Raw genomic sequence first — 17,084 nt, 5'->3', positions numbered from 1 at the left:
GTATTCGAACGTTAGAATCTATCACACCCGATCATCATGTGGTGCTTCGAAACAACGAACCTCACAGTTAGGGGGAACACTTTCTTGAAATTATTGCGAGGGATCATCTTATTTAAGCTACCGTCATTCTAAGCAAATAAGATGTAAAACATGATAAACATCACATGCAATCAAATAGTGACATGATATGGCAAATATCATTTTGCTCCTTATGATCTCCATCTTCGGGGCGCCATGATCATCGTCGTCACCGGCATGACACCATGATCTCCATCATCGTGTCTTCATGAAGTTGTCTCGTCATCTATTACTTCTACTACTATGGCTAACGGTTTAGCAATAAAGTAAAGTAATTACATGACGTTATATGTTGACACGCAGGTCATAAATAAATTAAGACAACTCCTATGGCTCCTGCCGGTTGTCATACTCATCGACATGCAAGTCGTGATTCCTATTACAAGAACATGATCAATCTCATACATCACATATATCATTCATCACATCCTTTTGGCCATATCACATCACACGGCACATGCTACAAAGACAAGTTAGACGTCCTCTAATTGTTGTTGCAAATTTTTACGTGGCTGCTATAGGTTTCTTAGCAAGAATGTTTCTTACCTACGCCAAAACCACAACGTGATATGCCAATTTCTATTTACCCTTCATAAGGACCCTTTTCATCAAATCCGATCTGACTAAAGTGGGAGAGACAGACACCCGCTAGCCACCTTATGCAACTAGTGCATGTCAGTCGGTGGAACCAGTCTCACGTAAGCGTACGTGTAAGGTCGGTCCGGGCCGCTTCATCCCACGATGCCGCCGAATCAAGATAAGACTAGTAACGGTAAGTAAATTGACAAAATCAACGCCCACAACAACTTGTGTTCTACTCGTGCATAGAAACTATGCATAGACCTAGCTCTGATACCACTGTTGGAGAACGTAGCAGAATTTAAAATTTTCTACGCATCACCAAGATCAACCTATGGAGTCTTCTAGCAACGAGAGGAAAGGAGTGCATCTACATACCCTTGTAGATCGCGAGCGGAAGCGTTCAAGAGAACGGGGTTGATAGAGTCGTACTCGTCGTGATCCAAATCACCGATGACCGAGCGCCGAACGGACGGCACCTCCGCGTTCAACACACGTACGGTTGGGAAGACGTCTCCTCCTTCTTGATCCAACAAGGGGGAGGAGAGGTTGACGGAGATCCAGCAGCACGACGGCGTGGTGGTGGAAGCAGCGGGATCTCGGCAGGGCTTCGCCAAGCTCTAACGAGAGGGAGAGGTGTTACGGGGGAAAGAGGCAGGTGCCAGGGGCTTGGGTGCGCAACCCTCCCTCCCCCCTCTTTATATAGGGGTCCAGGGGCGCCGGCCCCTCTAGATCCCATCTAGATGGGGGGGCGGCGGCCAAGGGGGGTGGCTTGCCCCCCAAGCCAAGTGGGGCGCCCCCCACCCCTAGGGTTTCCAACCCTAGGCGCAGGGGGAGACCCAAGGGAACGCACCAGCCAATCAGGGGCTGGTTCCCCTCCCACTTCAGCCCATGGGGCCCTCCGGGATAGGTGGCCCCACTCGGTGGACCCCCGGGACCCTTCCGGTGGTCCCGGTACAATACTGGTGAACCCCGAAACTTTCTCGGTGGCCGAAACTGGACTTCCTATATACAATTCTTCACCTCCGAACCATTCCGGAACTCCTCGTGACATTCGGGATCTCATCCGGGACTCCGAACAACTTTCGGGTTACCGCATACTAATATCTCAACAACCCTAGCATCACCGAACCTTAAGTGTGTAGACCCTACGGGTTCGGGAGACACGCAGACATGACCGAGACGACTCTCCGGTCAATAACCAATAGTGGGATCTGGATACCCATGTTGGCTCCCACATGCTCCTCGATGATCTCATCGGATGATCCACGATGTCTAGGATTCAATCAATCCCGTATACAATTCCCTTTGTCAATCAGTACGTTACTCGCCCGAGACTCGATCGTCGGTATCCCAATACCTCGTTCAATCTCGTTACCGGCAAGTCACTTTACTCGTACCGTAATGCATGATCCCGTGATCAAACACTTGGTCACATTGAGCTCATTATGATGATGCATTACCGAGTGGGCCCAGAGATACCTCTCCGTCATACAGAGTGACAAATCCCAGTATCGATTCGTGCCAACCCAACAGACACTTTCGGAGATACCCGTAGTCCACCTTTATAGTCACCCAGTTACGTTGTGACGTTTGGCACACCCAAAGCACTCCTACGGTATCCGGGAGTTGCACAATCTCATGGTTTAAGGAAATTATACTTGACATTCGGAAAAGCTCTAGCAAACGAACTACATGATCTTGTGTTATGCTTAGGATTGGGTCTTGTCCATCACATCATTCTCCTAATGATGTGATCCCGTTATCAATGACATCTAATGTCCATAGTCAGGAAACCATGACTATCTTTTGATCAACGAGCTAGTCAACTAGAGGCTCACTAGGGACGTGTTGTGGTCTATGTATTCACACATGTATTACGATTTCCGGATAACACAATTATAGCATGAACAATAGACAATTATCATGAACAAGGAAATATAATAATAACCATTTTATTATTGCCTCTAGGGCATATTTCCAACACAAAGTAGCGTAAGTATTTCGCTCAGTTTTTGAGAACCAAGGTATCAATCCAGTAGGAGGCTACGCGCGAGTCCCTCGTACCTAAACAAAACAAATAAATCCTCGCAACCAACGGAAATAGGGGTTGTCAATCCCTATAGGGCCACTTACGAGAGTGAGATCTGATAGATATGATAAGATAATATTTTTGGTATTTTTTATGATAAAGATGCAAAGTAAAATAAATGCAAAGTAAATAGCAAAGCAAATAACTAAGTAGTAGGAGATTGATATGATAAAGATAGACCCGGGGGCCATAGGTTTCACTAGTGGCTTCTCTCGAGAGCATATGTATTCTACGGTGGGTGAACAAATTACTATTGAGCAATTGATAGAATTGAGCATAGTTATGAGAATATCTAGGTATGATCATGTATATAGGCATCACGTCCGAGACAAGTAGACTGACTCCTGCCTGCATCTACTACTATTACTCCACTCATCGACCGCTATCCAGCATGCATCTAGAGATTAAGTAAAAACAGAGTAACGCCTTAAGCAAGATGACATGATGTAGAGGGATAGACTCATGCAATATGAATAAAACCCCATCTTGTTATCCTCGATGGCAACAATACAATACGTGCCTTGCTGCCCTTACTGTCACCGGGAAAGGACACCGCAAGATTGAACCCAAAGCTAAGCACTTCTCCCATTGCAAGAAAGATCAATCTAGTAGGCCAAACCAAACTGATAATTCGAAGAGACTTGCAAAGATAACCAATCATACATAAAAGAATTCAGATAAGATTCAAATATTATTCATAGATAGACTTGATCATAAACCCACAATTCATCGGTCTCAACAAACACACCGCAAAAAGAAGATTACATCGAATAGATCTCCACAAGAGAGGGGGAGAACATTGTATTGAGATCCAAAAAGAGAGAAGAAGCCACCTAGCTACTAACTATGGACCCGTAGGTCTGTAGTAAACTACTCACACTTCATTGGAGAGGCTATGGTGTTGATGTAGAAGCCCTACGTGATCGATGCCCCCTCCGGCGGAGCTCCGGAACAGGCCCCAAGATGGGATCTCGTGGATACAGAAAGTTGCGACGGTGGAATTAGGTTTTTGGCTCCGTATCTGATCGTTTGGGGGTACGTGGGTATATAGGAGGAAGAAGTACGTCGGTGGAGCAATAGGGGGCCCACGAGGGTGGGGGCGTGCCTGGTAGGGTAGGGCGCGCCCCCTACCTCGTGGCCTCTTGTTACGTGCCTTGGCGTAGGGTCCAAGTCTCCTGAGTTGTATTCGATGAGAAAATCACGTTCCCGGAGGTTTCATTCCGTTTGGATTCCGTTTGATATTCCTTTTATTCGCTAAAACAGGCAAAAAAACAGCAATTCTGGGTTGGGTCTCCGGTTAATAGGTTAGTCCCAAATATAATATAAAAGTGGATAATAAAGCCCAATAATGTCCAAAATAGTAGATAATATAGCATGGAGCAATCAAAAATTATAGATACGTTGGAGACGTATCAGGCGGAAAGGAGCGTAAGTCCTGAAATGACCATGGTACCAAGATTTGGATGGATGGGGGGATACTGACAGTTTTTGGGTTGGTCCGGGGCGTGAGACGCGTACGTGGCAGCTGTCCAGACGCCCGCAAAGCCCCTTCTAGTCTGTGTCCAATTTGTGGGATTTCAAACATCGTTCATGGACCGACACGTTGAATGGAAAACCGTGTCCGAACATCTGGAGGTATGCATGCATTTTAAGAGTTTGTGTCGAATATGCCCTATGGGGTGTGTGAGTGCCACCATCTAGTGCTCCGAGTCTCTCAATCAAGCTTCAGTCAAGATTTAGTGCTCTTAGGCTAGCCATAGTGGGGGTAACTTAGATAGTAACTTAACACATTCCTAGATAATTTTGCTTATGTGGCACATATTTAATGAGGAAAGAAGTGCTTGTGGTAACATAATATGTTACTGTAACATAGCGCTTCCCAAAATAGAATGAGTCTATGAGCTAATAAATGAAGCCATCTATGACACTACTACTATGTTACTTTGCACTATGGAGGTAGTAACTTAGACTAGTGTCATATGCATGACACTAGTATAAGTTACTCCCCACTATGACCAGCCTTAGCAAATGATATTATTTTTGCTTACATGCATTAATATTTTGTTAATTAATTTTAAGGTCAAAATTGAGAACAAAATGTGAAGGGGCCAATAAACCAGGACAAAGGTAGTACAAAACTAAAACACACTAGTTAAATGCATGTGCGTTGCTACGGGAAAATGATTGTAAATAAATTAAAGGGCACCTAACATTAGGTGCCTGAAAAATTCTTCGCTTCAATCAAATTTTTTCCATCAAATATACAATGGTTAGGAGCACGCTGATACGTCTCCAATGTATCTATAATTTTTAATTGCTCCGTGCTATATTATCTACTATTGTGGACATTATTGGGCTTTATTATCCACTTTGATATTACTTTTGGGACTAACCTATTAACTGGAGGCCCAGCCCAGAATTGTTGTTTTTTGCCTGTTTTAGGGTTTCGAAGAAAAGGAATATCAAACGGAGTCCAAACGGAATGAAACCTTTGGGAACGTGATTTTCTCACCGAATACAACTCAGGAGACTTGGACCCTACGTCAAGCCAATTAACAGGAGGCCACGAGGTAGGGGGCGCGCCTGCCCCCCCCCCCCTAGGCGTGCCCTCCACCCTCGTGGGCCCCCTATTGCTCCACCGACGTGCTTCTTCCTCCTATATATATCCACGTACCCCCAAACGATCAGAAACGGAGCCAAAAACCTAATTCCACCGCCGCAACTTTCTGTATCCACGAGATCCCATCTTGGGGCCTGTTTCCAGAGCTCCGCCGGAGAGGGCATCGATCACGGAGGGCTTCTACATCATCATCCAAGCCCCTCCGATGAAGTGTGAGTAGTTTACTTCAAACCTACGGGTCCATAGTTAGTAGCTATATGGCTTCTTCTCTCTTTTTGGATCTCAATACAATGTTCTCCCCCTCTCTCGTGGAGATCTATTCGATGTAATCTTCTTTTTGCAGTGTGTTTGTTGAGACCGATGAATTGTGGGTTTATGATCCAGTCTATCTATGAATAAAGTTTGAATCTTCTCTGAATTCTTTTATGTATGATTGGTTATCTTTGCAAGTCTCTTCGAATTATCAGTTTGGTTTGGCCTACTAGATTGGTTTTTCTTGCCATGGGAGAAGTGCTTAGCTTTGGGTTCGATCTTGTGGTGTCCTTTCCCAGTGACAGAAGGGGCAGCAAGGCACGTATTGTATTGTTGCCATCGAGGATAACAAGATGGGGTTTTTATCATATTGCATGAAACTATCCCTCTACATCATGTCATCTTGCTTAAGGCGTTACTCTGTTTTTAACTTAATACTCTAAATGCATGTTGGATAGCGGTCGATGAGTGGAGTAATGGTAGTAGATGCAGGCAGGAGTCGGTCTACTTTTCTCGGACGTGATGCCTATATACATGATCATACCTAGATATTCTCATAACTATGCTCAATTCTATCAATTGCTCAACAGTAATTTGTTCACCCACCGTAGAATACTTATGCTCTTGAGAGAAGCCACTAGTGAAACCTATGGCCCCCGGGTCTCTTTCTCATCATATCAATCTCCATCACTTTATTATTGTTTTGCTTTTTTACTTTGCCTTTTACTTTTCACTTTGCATCTCTATACCAAAAATACCAAAAATATTATTTATCATCTCTATCAGATCTCACTTTCGTAAGTGACCGTGAAGGGATTGACAACCCCTTAGCGTGTTGGTTGCGTTGAGCTATTGTTTTTGGGTAGGTAGGAGGGACTCACGCATAGCCTCCTACTGTATTGATACCTTGGTTCTCAAAAACTGAGGGAAATACTTATGCTACTTTGCTGCATCATCCTATCCTCTTCGGGGAAATCCAACGCAGTGCTCAAGAGGTAGCAAGAAGAATTTTTGGCGTTCTTGCCGGGGAGTCTGCGCAAAAGTCAACATACCAAGTACCCATCACAATCCCTATCTCCAGCATTACATTATTTGTCATTTTCCTCTCGTTTTCCTCTCCCCCACTTCACCCTTGCCGTTTTATTCGCCCTCTCTCTCTATCCTCCCTCTCTTTCTTTATTTGCCTCTTTTTGCCTGTTTGCCTTTTGTTTGCTTGTGTGTTGGATTGCTTGTTTGTCGCGATGGAGCACTTCCCTAGAAAGAAAATAAAATTACCTTATGAATCTATTATGAGATCCACTTATGGATTGCCTACCAAAGATGGCAATACCTAGATCTATTGTTGCTTGTTATGCCTAGCTAGGGGCGTTAAACGATAGCGCTTGTTGGGAGGAAACCCAATTTTATTTTTATTCCTTGATTTTTGCTCCTATTTAGTAATAAATAAATTATTTAGCCTCTGTTTTGGTTGTGCTTTTTGTGTTTAATTAGTGTTTGTGCCAAGTAGAACCGTTGGGAAGACTTGGGGAAAGTCTTGTTGAACTTGCTGTAAAAAAACAGAAACTTTAGCGCTCACGAGAACTGCTGTTATTTTTATTTGGAAAGTGCTATTTAGTTAATTCTCTATGAAGATGATTAATAGATAAATTCCTCACGTCCAGCAATTTATTTTAGAATTTTTGGGGTTCCAGATATTGCGCTATCTACAGATTACTACAGACTGTTCTGTTTTTGACAGATTCTGTTTTTCGTGTGTTGTTTGCTTATTTTGATGAATCTATGGCTAGTAAAATAGCTTATGAACCATAGAGAAGTTGGAATACAGTATGTATAACACCCATATAAATAAATAATGAGTTCATTATAGTACCTTGAAGTGGTCTTTTGTTTTCTTTCGCTAACGGAACTCATGAGGTTTTCTACTTTAAGTTTTGTGTTGTGAAGTTTTCAAGTTTTGGGTAAAGATTTGATGGATTATGGAACAAGGAGTGGCAAGAGCCTAAGCTTGGGTATGCCCATGGCAACCCCAAGATAATCTAAGGGCACCTAAAAGCCAAAGCTTGGGGATGCCCCGGAAGGCATCACCTCTTTTGTCTACTTCTATCGGTAACTTTACTTGGAGCTATATTTTTATTCACCACATGACATGTGTTTTGCTTGGAGTGTCTTTTATGATTTGAGTCTTTGCTTGTTAGTCTACCACAATCATCCTTGCTGTACACACCTTTTGAGAGAGCCATACATAATTTGGTATTTGATAGAATACTCTATGTGCCTCACATATATCTTTTGAGTTATATAATTTTGCTCTAGTGCTTCACTTATATCTTTTAGAGCACGGTGGTGGATTTGTTTTATAGAAACTATTGATCTCTCATGCTTCACTTAGATTATTTTGAGAGTCTTAATAGCATGGTAATTTTCTTAATAATAATATGCTTGCTATTCAAGATTTGTAAAACTTTCTTTTGAGTGCGTTGAATACTAAGAAAAAAATTGATGCTTGATAATTGTTTTGAGATATGAGGATGGTGATATTAGAGTCGTGCTAGTTGAGTAGTTGTGAATTTGAGAAATGCTTGTGTTAAAGTTTGTGATTCCCGTAGCATGCACGTATGGTGAACCGTTATGTGATGAAGTCAGAGCATGATTTATTTATTGATTGTCTTCCTTATGAGTGGCGGTCGGGGACGAGCGATGGTCTTTTCCTACCAATCTATCCCCCTAGGAGCATGCGCATAATACTTTGCTTTGATAACTTCTAGATTTTTGCAATAAGTATATGAGTTCTTTATGACTAATGTTGAGTCCATGGATTATACGCACTTTCCTCCCTTCCACCATTGCTAGCCTCTCTAATACCGCGTACTTTTCGCCGGTATCATACACCCACCAAATACCTTCCTCAAAACAGCCACCATACCTACCTATCATGGCAGTTTCATAGCCATTCCGAGATATATTGCCATGCAACTTTCCACCGTTCCGTCCATTATGACACGCTCCATCATTGTCATATTGCTAGCATGATCATGTAGTTCACATTGTATTTGTGGCAAAGCCACCGTTCATAACTCTTTCATACATGTCACTCTTGATTCATTGCATATCCCGGTACACCGTCAGAGGCATTCATATAGAGTCATATTTTGTTCTGAGTATTGAGTTGTAATTGTTGAGTTGTAAGAAAAATAAAAATTGTGATGATCATCATTTTTAGAGCATTGTCCCAAGTGAGGAAAGGATGATGGAGACTATGATTCCCCCAGAAGTCGGGATGAGACTCCGGACGAAAAATAAAAATAAAAAAAGAAAAAGAGGCCATAAAAAAGATAAGGCCCAAAAAAATGAGAGAAAAGAGAGAAGGGACAATGTTACTATCCTTTTACCACACTTGTGATTCAAAGTAGCACCATGATCTTCATGATAGAGAGTCTCTCATTCTGTCACTTTCATATACTAGTGGGAATTTTTCATTATAGAACTTGGCTTGTATATTCCAATGATGGGCTTCCTCAAAATGACCTGGGTCTTTGTGAGCAAGCGAGTTGGATGCACACCCACTTAGTTTCTTTTATTGAGCTTTCATATACTTATAGCTCTAGTGCATCCGTTGCATGGCAATCCCTACTCACTCACATTGATATCTATTGATGGGCATCTCCATAGCTCGTTGTTGATACGCCTATTTGATGTGAGACTATCTTCCCCTCTTTTTGTCTTCTCCACAACCACCATTCTATTCCACATATAGTGCTATATCCATGGCTCACGCTCATGTATTGCATGAAGATCGAAAAAGTTTTGAAATTGTCAAAAGTATGAAACAATTGCTTGGCTTGTCATCAGGGTTGTGCATGATTTAAATACTTTGTGTGGTGAAGATAGAGCATAGCCAGACTATATGATTTTGTAGGGATAGCTTTCTTTGGCCATGTTATTTTGAGAAGACATAATTGCTTTGTTAGTATGCTTGAAGTATTATTATTTTTATATCAACATGAACTTTTGTCTTGAATCTTTTGAATCTGAATATTCATACCACAATTAAGAAGATTTACATTGAAATTATGCCAAGTAGCACTCCGCATCAAAAATTCTGTTTTTATCATTTACCTACTCGAGGACGAGCAGGAATTAAGCTTGGGGATGCTTGATACGTCTCCAACGTATCTATAATTTTTGATTGCTCCATGCTATATTATCTACTGTTTTGGACATTATTGGGCTTTATTATCCACTTTTATATTATTTTTGGGACTAACCTATTAACCGGAGGCCCAGCCCAGAATTGCTGTTTTTTCCTGTTTTAGGGTTTCGAAGAAAAGGAATATCGAACGGAGTCCAAACGGAATGAAACCTTCGGGAACGTGATTTTCTCACCCAATACAACTCAGGAGACTTGGACCCTACGTCAAGCCAATTAACAGGAGGCCATGAGGTAGGGGGTGCGCCTGCCCCCCCCCCCAGGTGCGCCCTCCACCCTCGTGGGCCCCCTGTTGCTCCACCGACATACTTCTTCCTCCTATATATATCCACGTACCCCCAAACAATCAAAAACGGAGCCAAAAACCTAATTCCACCACCGCAACTTTCTGTATCCACGAGATCCCATCTTGGGGCCTATTCCGGAGCTCCGCCGGAGGGGCCATCGATCACGGAGGGCTTCTACATCATCATCCAAGCCCCTCCGATGAAGTGTGAGTAGTTTACTTCAGACATACGGGTCCATAGTTAGTAGCTAGATGGCTTCTTCTCTCTTTTTGGATCTCAATACAGTGTTCTCCCCCTCTCTCGTGGAGATCTATTCGACATAATCTTCTTTTTGCGGTGTGTTTGTTGTGACCGATGAATTGTGGGTTTATGATCCAGTCTATCTATGAATAATATTTGAATCTTATCTGAATTCTTTTATGTATGATTGGTTATCTTTGCAAGTCTCTTCGAATTATCAGTTTGGTTTGGCCTACTAGATTGGTTTTTCTTGCCATGGGAGAAGTGCTTAGCTTTGGGTTCGATCTTGCGGTGTCCTTTCCCAGTGACAGAAGGGGCAGCAAGGCACGTATTGTATTGTTGCCATCGAGGATAACAAGATGGGTTTTTTATCATATTGCATGAAACTATCCCTCTACATCATGTAATCTTGCTTAAGGCGTTACTCTGTTTTTAACTTAATACTCTAGATGCATGCTGGATAGCGGTCGATGAGTGGAGTAATAGTAGTAGATGCAGGAAGGAGTCGGTCTACTTGTCTCGGACGTGATGCCTATATACGTGATCATACCTAGATATTCTCATAACTATGCTCAATTCTGTCAATTGCTCAACAGTAATTTGTTCACCCACCGTAGAATACTTATGCTCTTGAGAGAAGCCACTAATGAAACCTATGGCCCCCGGGTATCTTTCTCATCATATCAATCTCCATCACTTTATTATTGTTTTGCTTTTTTACTTTGCCTTTTACTTTTCACTTTGCATCTCTATACCAAAAATACCAAAAATATTATTTATCATCTCTATCAGATCTCACTTTCGTAAGTGACCGTGAAGGTATTGACAACCCCTAAGTGCATTGGTTGCGTTGAGCTATTGTTTTTGTGTAGGTACGAGGGACTCGCGCATAGCCTCCTACTGGATTGATACCTTGGTTCTCAAAAACTGAGGGAAATACTTACGCTACTTTGCTGCATCATCCTCTCCTCTTCAGGGAAATCCAACACAATGCTCAAGAGGTAGCACATGCCCCCACATGTTCATCTTCTTACTCCTCACCCGCGACGATTTCTCCTCCGCCGTGGCCTACCCAGGCCTAACCGCCTGCATCCAACCACTCCCGCCAGCTATCACCGGCTCGCCCTCGCCGTGGTCGGCACTCCTCATGTCGTCCACATCTTCGGCCTCGTGCAAAGCAGAAAGTTGCTCACGCAACAAAATAATTCATGCCCATGAGATTTAGCAAAACTGATAAATCAAAGATTAAGCGGATTATACTTGATTCAGACACATACTTCATCGCACATTTACCATACATCAATCATAGAATAGTCCCTTGTCATTTTCTTTACCAAATCAATTACATCCAATGTTCCTAGAAAAAACGAAAGTGATTGTACAGATCCAGTTATCCCTTCTAGGTCACTCTGTCTAATGCGTGTGCACGACATATTGTTCCTTCATTCAACGTAAGTAGTGAATTTGATCTTGGTCTATCCTATTTCTTCGTTTGACTTGATGGGACGAAAAAATGGAAGTGATTGTACAAATCTAGTATACCTATGAGACTCATCCCCACTATCTATTTATCTTAACATGCACCCTGTCCACCTCAGCATAGTTGCCACATCACCAGTCCCATTTGCAATGGATCATTTCCTTTCCAACCCTAAAAAACATAACGACCAATCTTTCCCCCGTGGGAAAAATCTACCTCGCGAGGCGCAACCATCTCACCGCGATTCACTTCCTTCCCCACTTCATTTTCTCCAGCAGATTCGCTCCCAATCATGGATGATCATTCACTTCATTCCTTACAAGGATGTGCGCTAAAAAATATCATGGCTTATAGTACCAATTCAACAACTCCAAATGTTTTTATCATTCTTTTCTTAATTAATTTTTGGCTTACTCGTTTCTGGTTTTGATTTTTAAGCAATTACTTTTAGTTCAGTCCTCTCATGTTATATTATGCTTATCCTGCACCTATTATCTTTATTATGTACTTACTTGTTAATCTCATCATCATGCCCACTAAGAAAGCAAAATTTATCAGCATTAACCTATGTTTACTTCTCCATTTTCTGATTGTAGGAATATTGCTATCACTGTCATACAAAGAAATAAGATAGACCAAGATATCTCTCCAAATGTACTGACCCATTTCTATTTCTCAATTTTCTAATTTTTGGATGTACAACAAGTCAAGTGGTATTATAGCAATGCAGTTTACTATATTTGTTGGCTCATAATTCGATTGTTTCCTCTAACCTTTCTCTGCCTGACCTATTTCGTGCAGGTATGTGATATTCGGAGACAAGGGTGTCAAATTTAGTCTTTTTGGGGGGGGGGGGCTCGTGAGATATAAATCTCCTTTTCATGTGCATTTATCTCTCGAAGTGGTGTGTTACACATTCAGATTCTACTATTTTACTATGGCCTTTATCATGAGACTTATAATTTTTATATGCCTTGATTTTGTGAAAACTGGCATTTATTTTGTTTTGCATGATTTAGACTACTCTTTTTGTATGAATTGATCGGGGAAATTACCAGGTAACTTCCTTTCATTATCCTCGGTTAACTATTGTGTTGTTCTATTCTAAGTCTCACTGTAGCCTACTTGGAAACAACTGCCCTCCTAAGTGGAAGTCTCAATGTAATTCTTAAATCCCCTAAATGAGATATAAATGTACGATGCAATTTCACTTTCATGAGACTGAATTGAGAAGATGCCACAATTTGAATCTTGTGCTTTGAAATGTGTCACTCGGAGCAACTATCAGACAATACAATTTCCCAAAAGAATCATATCTTTCCAAGTCATTGTTAAATTTCCCGCTGCAATGCGTGGGGAATCCTTTAGTTTACCAGTTATTTCATGTCTCATGGCTTGTCCTCCACGTCTCGAGATTACTCTACCAAACAGTCAGCTTCGCAATAACCCCAATGATCATCCTCAATGAGTTTACTATCTTCCTCGACAACACTTGGCACAGGCATTAGACACACCAATTTCTGTATAAATAGTACTTGTCTTTCATCATGTACATCTCAAAGAAGACTTAGAATTAGACATACATCGATTAAAAAATCGAGTCTTTACCGAAGAAGCATGTGCTCGAAATAATCGAGCACGGGCTTTTCTGGTCAAAACGTATCTTGTCTTTATCATGACTTATTTTTCTTGGTTAACAATACTTGTTGTTTTGCCGATATTTCGGGTTCATTAATTTTTTTTACCTAGATCTTCAATGGAAAGAATAACAATAAGTAGTCGCCTCGTAGTATTTAAGTAAAAATGGACAAAAGGGCAAAAGATAGCTGACTCGCATATATTCTTGAAACCATCATGTTCTTGAGATATAAATAAAATACACTCAAGGGCTTGCCGTAGAGGCAGACATGGAAAAATCCATTGGCTCACACTGTTGTCCTAATCCACGTACACCTCCAGTACACACAATTGTGAAACATCCATAGCCACAATTGCCACTCGTAACCTACTGTAACTCGAAAGATGTATAATGCTGCTACTCCTATTACATAATTGTACAAGCACCAATCATACCAGGTCCATTATTCACATCCAATGAACCCAAAGATTAGCATACCCAATAGTTAAATAATATACAAAATGGCATTTTATTGATTATAGTTTAACGAAAAAATTCACCATTGCTTTTATTTCAGAATTAGCCTGCGGTTGTGATAAAATGATAATTCAGTTGCTTTAGTACTATGCTAAATTTCTACAAGAAACATTTGAAATCGTCACGATAGAATTGCTTCTGTTTTGGAACTAATCAAAAAAATAGGAAGAACACAGTATTCTTGCTATGATTTGCATCAAGAAACTTATAAAAATGGCAATACATGAGATCGGTTCTTACCACAAGAAGTGGATGCCTTTAGTTTTGACTCGTTGAGGTAAGGAAGCAGCATCACCTGCCAGCAGGGATTCGAGGACGGACGAGATCGGAGGAAGTTGTGCCATGCATGGAGGAGGGCTCATGCACTACTAGAAATCCCCATATTTCCGACGGTGAAATCTAATAGCCGATGGACCATCGGGTATTACCGTAATAGCCGACGGTAGTTATAATGGCCGATGGTTAGTGTCTACTCACGAGTATTACCACTAATACCCGACGATATACTAGAATGCCCGACAGTGAAAATCCACCCCTCGGATATCCAACTTAATGCCCGACGGTTCATCGTAAAGCCCGATATTTTTTCCTACACCCACGGGGATTACATGTAATGCCCGATGGGTTTCCCTACACTCACGGGGATTACATGTAATGTCTGACGGTTAATTGTAATGCACGACGGTTTTTGGTACACCCTTGGGGATTACATATAATGCCCGACGGTTTTTGCCACACCCAAGGGGATTACATGTAATGCCCGACGGTGAAATTTAATAGCTGAAGGTGAAAACAAAACTCTCACCTATGAGAGGACATGGCCGACGGTAGATATGTGCATCTCGGTTATTTGAGAAAAATACCCGACGGTGTATAGCGATAACTGATGGGTGACTTTCCCTCTCGATGATATGTTTCAATGGACAACATATGTAGAATGACTGATGTTATATTCCAGATAATTCAGTATAAGAAGATTCCATGAACTAGCATCTAGCATTACTATTGTAAGAGAGTGCATTATGTTGTTTTTCACAATTAATATATAGGATCCTTAAAAAATTGGTACAGGATAATACAAATATGATGTTTAAAAAATTTGCACTTACAAAAGTACTAGTTTGATAATTTCTTAGTCATGTACTTCTATAACTTGGCTTGTACGTATATTTAGTTTTTCTAATAAATGCAACTTTGTCTAGAAGGACCCCAACCTTCACGTATATTAATTATTAAATGCAAATGTGTCGTGAAGTATTAATTACATCTTGAATTATAACGAGGATGAGTGTTGTATTTTAAAATTAAGAAAGTGGAATGCTATGCATACGATCCTATACGTACATATGATCCTTTTTGCCCGAAGCAGTGCGACCATTCTTTTTCCTCCTAACCAAGAAAGTAAAAGGGAGGCATCACCCTTTCTACAAAGAGTCTGCCACATGGAGCCATAGAGGCCTTACCATTTCAAAGTGTTGTTGTCCCCTGCATCGGTGAGGCTATGTTCGTACAATATGAACCCGTTCGTATTCTTCATCACCATTTTAGGTCCTTAGTAAACACGTACGGATGGTCATGAAGTACTAGTACTATTGTGACTTATAACAAGCCCGAGTTACAAAGAGTCTGCCACATGGAGCCACAGAGGCCTTACCGTTTCAAAGTGTTGTCGTCCCCTGCATCGGTGAGGCTATGTTCGTACAATATGAACTCGTTCGTATTCTTCATCACCATTTTAGGTCCTTAGTAAACACGTACGTATGGTCATGAAGTACTAGTACTATTGTGACTTATAACAAGCCCGAGTTCTATATTTCAAAACTAAAAAAGAGTCATTATATACAACTGATTCTTTAAGTACAATCCTTATCAGACACACCACAAACACAACAAATCGACCATTAAGTTGTGGTCACTCTTTCTTCCTCGGGAAGAAAAAGGGCGATCTCGCCAGCGTCTTTCCCAAGGAGAGTTCCTTCGCCGCCGTCCTTCGGTGGCTCCCCTCCGCCGACGACCTCGATTGTCCGTGCTAGGGGGGTCGCCAGATCCACGTGTGTGTGTGTGTGTGTGGATAGTTTTAGGCTAAAGTAGCTTCTTTTTAGGTTGCTCATCGTTTTGGCTTCGGTGGCGGCGATGGCGGCTGAATAAAGATTCTTCAGATCCTTCCCGGACAAGTCGATCGGCCCTATGGTTGGGGTGGTTTTGAAAACCATCCTGTTCAAGCAAGGATGGTGTGTCGGTGGCATCCTTGTGGTGGACATGTGCCCTCGGGCTCCACCATTGTGACGATGTCCGCCCCAACATCGGCGCGAAGCTTGGGAGGTAGTCCAGGAGAGGATGTAGATTGTGGACTGCATCGACGACATCTGGAAGACGGAACGTGTGCTGGGTTCATGGTTGATGGATGCCAAGTGTGGTTTCCTCCTTCGGCGTCTTAGTCGTGCTGGGGTGCTAGATCTTGAGTTCGATAGCGTGTCCGGGGTGTTGCCTAGATCTTATTCATTCAGCAACAATGACTTCAGTTTTGGTGAGCCACCTTGGAGGTCCACAAATCTGCATATCAGCGATTAAGCCGCGTCGAGCTTGGGTGTGTTGGAAATATGCCCTAGAGGCAATAATAAAATGGTTATTATTATATTTCTTTGTTCATGATAATTGTCTATTGTTCATGCTATAATTGTGTTATCCGGAAATCGTAATACATGTGTGAATACATAGACCACAACACGTCCCTAGTGAGCCTCTAGTTGACTGGCTCGTTGATCAAAAGATAGTCATCGTTTCCTGACTATGGACATTGGATGTCATTGATAACGGGATCACATCATTAGGATAATGATGTGATGGACAAGACCCAATCCTAAGCATAGCTCAAAGATCGTGTAGTTCGTTTGCTGTAGCTTTTCTGAATGTCAAGTATCATTTCCTTAGACCATGAGATTGTGCAACTCCCGGACACCGTAGGAGTGCCTTGGGTGTGCCAAACGTCACAACATAACTGGGTGACTATAAAGGTACATTATAGGTATCTCTAAAAGTGTCTGTTGGGTTGGCACGAATCGAGACTGGGATTTGTCACTCTGTATGACGGAGA

Source organism: Triticum urartu, chromosome 5A, assembly GCF_056163025.1.
Source record: "Triticum urartu cultivar PI428250 chromosome 5A, HENAU_Tu73, whole genome shotgun sequence".
Taxonomy (NCBI): Eukaryota; Viridiplantae; Streptophyta; class Magnoliopsida; order Poales; family Poaceae; genus Triticum; species Triticum urartu.
This window is presented reverse-complemented; position numbering follows the sequence as displayed.